Genomic DNA, 4,716 nt, shown 5'->3' on the forward strand with positions numbered 1-4,716 from the left:
GCTCTCTGGTAATCTGTAATTATAACGAACATAAACTATGTATGTCATTGGGGAATTGACACAATAATGAATACAATTTCATTGTAATATGGTAATAATATAATGACATGTCTTGCCTTAATTAATCTCTAGTAAATGGGGAAGATTTACTAAATGTTATCACTTTTTAGTAAATGATAAGAAAATAATATCAAAACATTTCCCTATTTTATATTTAACAAAATATTGGTTTCAACTTGCTTAATTCAAAGAAGTGCAAATTACCCAAAGCAATAAATCAATACAGCTTCTCTAAAGAGGGATTTCCATGGCCACACATCACAATGGAGAAAACGCTGTTTTCATGTTAACAGAATAACAGAATTGGAAGGGACCTTGAAGGTTTTTTATCCAACCCCCTGCTCAGGCAGGAAACCCTATACAATTTCAGACAAAAGGTTGTCCAATTTCTTCTTTAAAATCTCCAGCACTGGAGCATCCAAAACTTCTGGAGGCAAGTCATTCCATTGATTCTTCTCACTGTCAGGAAAATTTTCCTTAATTCTAGGCTGGTTCTCTCTTTGATTAGTTTCCATCCATTGCTTCCTTCTTGTGTTTTGAAGAATAGGTTGGCCCCCTTTTCTTTGTGGCAGCCCATTAGATATTAGAATACTGCTATCATGTCAGCCGTAGTTCTTCTAGGCATACCCAATTCCTGCAACTGTTTTTTATGTTTTAACCTCCTGTCCCCTAATCTTGTTGCTCTTCCCTGCACTCTTTCTAGTCTCAACATATTTTTTAGACTAGCATATTTAAAGGAAAAACACTAAGCACAAGGACTTACATCCTGTGTCCAAAGTTATAGATTTTGCAGTACCTCTACAGTCATGAGATAAAAATTCAGATGCTTGGCAGTTCCCATACTTATGACCTCAGGAGTGCTTCAATTCTCCCCACCCGCCTATCTCTCTCCCTGCATCTATTCCTTTTTGGCCCTCTGCTACCCTGTGATCTACCACCCATGCTGATCTTCACCATCTTCCTGCTCTCATTGCTTAGCAATCACAATTGTGATCCCAGTTGTAATTATAAGGGACTACCTATAAAGCCACGTAGTACTGTAACACAAATTACGTTTACTCAATGAAAATGAAATTATACAAAACTGCTGTAAAATCCAAGAACTGTTATCATACCAGCCAGGAATAGCCACTGTTTGCTGCTGCTTCTTCCTCTGTCCTTGTCCCTTCATATGGTCCAAAATGAATTCCTGGAGACAATGTTTCCCTTTCATTCCAGACTCCAAAACCAGCTCTGGGGATACTTGAAAGGCCAATTCTAAAACCTGATGGTAAAGTGCAGCTGGCTCTATTTGCGAGTCCTAATTCAGCTGCTGTGTCTCTGATGAAAAGTGGAGGACCATGAACAGAACACTCATCAACAAAGAATGTCAGGCAATATTCACAAACTAAGAAAGTGAAGAGATAAGTGAATATGGAGTCAGTCAAATGAATTACTCTTTGTTAAATTCAGTTTTCTATAGGCATTATGAATAATATCACTTGAAATGTTTGCATATCAATGAAGTTTATCCTGCCCGTTTTTTGTTTACTAATTATTTAAACAGAATAGCAGATGAGTTGACATTCAAAGCTCAGGAAGTGACAGCAGTTGGCTATTCTTGTCTGCTTGTAAACTAAGGAAGGTTGGGACTTAATACTTGAAGGTAAAATTACCAGAAAATCCTAAGGCTGTAGACCATACTGGGAAGCTGAAGAATATCCTGGCAAAGGCAATCTCCTTCTGTATATAGGAAATTTATACATGTGGAAATGCTGCATATTGTGAAAGAATGTTTGCCAATACAGCAAACAGCTTTCAAATGCTTAAGAGAACTATCCTTCACACCAGTGGAAACAAAGAGCACAGATGATACATTTGCCTGTTTATGTAGTCACGTATGTAGATTGGTCCCTGTAAAAACTTGTCAACAGTCGTCACTTATTTACTATGTTTTCCTCCTCTGCTTGGTAGATAATGTAAAAACGCTTAAATTTTTTTAAAAGCCTGTATTGCTAAGCAATTAGGATCAAAGGAAGGAATCAGCATACATGGTTTGACATCTACATGGTAAAATATAAACCATGATGACAATATTATTTGAATGTAGTCAGGTAACAGCAATTTATTTTTACATTATGTTTGTAATCCAAGAATCCATTTGTGCCAGCAGCCCCCAAGCTTTCCAGCTCTGCAGACTGGTGGCAGGAGGGGGGGCATAGGCACAGGGGATGGTTTTGCGCATGTGCCATTTGTAGAAATGTAGATTTGTGTCCACTCGACCACTTGCACGACCTGGTTCCCCACAGGCCACGGTCTGGCACCAAGACAATGACTGGGGGGGGGGACCCCCTCCTTGTGCCACAAAAACAAAAGTCTAATAATAGAACTACTGATTGAGAATCTATAATTGTTTTAGCTAATTCTGACAAACTTTGAGAAATAATACACACACACACACACATACACACACACAGCATCCTGCTTATTTAATACAATAGTTTTAAAGTTTAATAAATAATTTGAAAAGCACAGCAAAAAATATTAAATCTATAACCATATATAATTGTTTAGGAGAAATGAAGAACAAAAATTATCATTAAAAATGCCTCTCACATAAGTAATCATCATCATTTGGTTCATTTATTTCCATGTATACTTTTCTTTCTCTCTCCCGTAATCTGTAAGTGCTAATTTCTTTGTTCTGTTGTTTTTTCCTTTCCTTTTTCTTTTCAGGCACAGCTTTTGTTTGGAAATCTAAAAAATTAAAGTATAGCACATAAAATACAATACTGTAATCTATAGTTCCATGGAAAGCAACAAAACCTCAGGTACAAGAACGGGAATTAAATCATTGTTTTTCTCAGAATTTGTATCATGCCAAGTAAGAAGTTCAAGAATTATACAGTACAATTGTATTTCATTAATTGAATTTAGGATTAACAAACCATAAGGTGGAAGATTTGGTAAAAAAATTGGGATGATCTATTATATTAGAGAGGAAGAAAGGAGACAGACAATATGTAGTACCAATATTGGAGAATACATCCAAAGGGCAACAAGAATTGACATCAGTAAATGTGTACAGAATACCTGAATCATGTTTACACTGATAGAAATCAGTATCAAATTATCTGCTTTATTAATCAGATTTTCCAGTATAGACACTGCATTGGATGAAGTGGATTAAGATACCTTCTCAGGTCCCGAAACAATTTTCCCAAGAATTACACTTTGTAGGATTAAAACACACATGAATTAATTACACAATAAATACAATGTATCTTACAATTAAGATTAGTCTATTTTTGCATATATATATATGCTAAATTATGCTGGGAAAGGTTGAGGGCAATGGAAAAAGGGGACGACAGAGAATGAGGTGGCTGGATGGAGTCACTGAAGCAGTAGGCGTGAGCTTAAATGGACACCAGAAGATAGTAGAGGACAGGAAGGCCTGGAGGAACGTTGTTCATGGGGTTGCGATGGGTCAGACACAACTTTGCAGCTAACAATAACAACATTAAGTTCTGCAGCAAAGGCATAAATGTGAACATATTTGTACATGGATGTATGTTGTCTACTTTACTAAAAAAAACTTTATAGAAAGAAAAGTTTCAAAAAGGCATTCTGCTGCAGCAATATGAACATAAACAGTTGCTTTAAGGCAGGCATGTCAAACTCACAATGTCACATGACATCGCGTGATGTATTACGACTTTTTCCTCATTGCTGGCAATGGGGTGGGCGCAGTTTTGGGATGATGCATCCGGCCCACGGGCTGGCAGTTTGACATACCTGTTTTAAGGGTTAGCCAATATGTATATATGCATGGCCAAACATGCTGAGCACTAACCTTTTTCTTTTGAATCTGAAGCACTGCTACCAAGTTCATTCAGTTTTAAAGGCAAAGTTTAAATTGTATAAGGCAAAGATGTTTCGCTATTGCTCCTAAATGTTCCTGTACAGAGAACTGGCAGCTAGCAGTAATTCATTCTAAATTTCTGTATTCTACTCTTATAGCTTCCAGTAGCACCTCAAAGATCACAAAAGATGATCACGACCCTGTAGCTATCATATCAGAAAGTTGCCAAGCGACTGAATTTTGATCCTGTGACTATGGGAATGCTGCAACAGTCATGTTGAAAACTGTTATGTCACTTTTTCCAGTGCCGTTGTAACTTTATTATTATTATTAATTAAATTTCTATACTCCCAAAGGACTCAGGGCGGTGATCATTAAACTTTGAGTGATCATTAAACTATTTAAGTCGAATACTACCTCCATTGTTTGATTTTTAAAACATTTTTAAAAAACATTGAACAATGAACTTCAAAGGAATACAGTACCTTGGTTTCCAATCAATTGTATGTTGATTCCACTAATAACAGCTTCGATCTTGACTAATGTCAGCCCTGTGACACTAGTGAGGTGGAGCTAGTGAATCACATTTTTTTTATTTTACAAAGATATTTGGGAAATACAGATTACATCCCTGTCACAAAAATATATTCTATGCTTCCCAACTCCTATGAAATCAAAGGTTTAGTGTTTTGAACAGCATAGCAAAGTTTTGTGCCATTATCTGCCTCTCATACCTCCAGGTACAATTTAATGTGCTGAACCTTTGGTAAAGGTTTGTGTTCCTTTTTAGTTTTTATTAGAGGTTTTACAAT

General features: G+C 36.5%; 1 long non-coding RNA gene across 1 annotated transcript; it reads right to left on the minus strand.

Moving 5' to 3' along the window:
- Positions 1–3: 3 nt before the first annotated feature.
- On the minus strand, positions 4–4,421 carry LOC308679419. Its single transcript, XR_014028772.1, has 4 exons — positions 4,390–4,421; positions 2,656–2,796; positions 1,176–1,447; positions 4–13 (listed from the first exon to the last, which is right to left on the minus strand). It is a non-coding gene; the product is annotated as an uncharacterized lncRNA (long non-coding RNA).
- Positions 4,422–4,716: the final 295 nt, after the last annotated feature.

The sequence above is a fragment of the Vipera berus genome, assembly GCF_964194415.1.
Source record: "Vipera berus genome assembly, contig: HAP1_SCAFFOLD_502, whole genome shotgun sequence".
NCBI classification, from domain to species: domain Eukaryota; kingdom Metazoa; phylum Chordata; class Lepidosauria; order Squamata; family Viperidae; genus Vipera; species Vipera berus.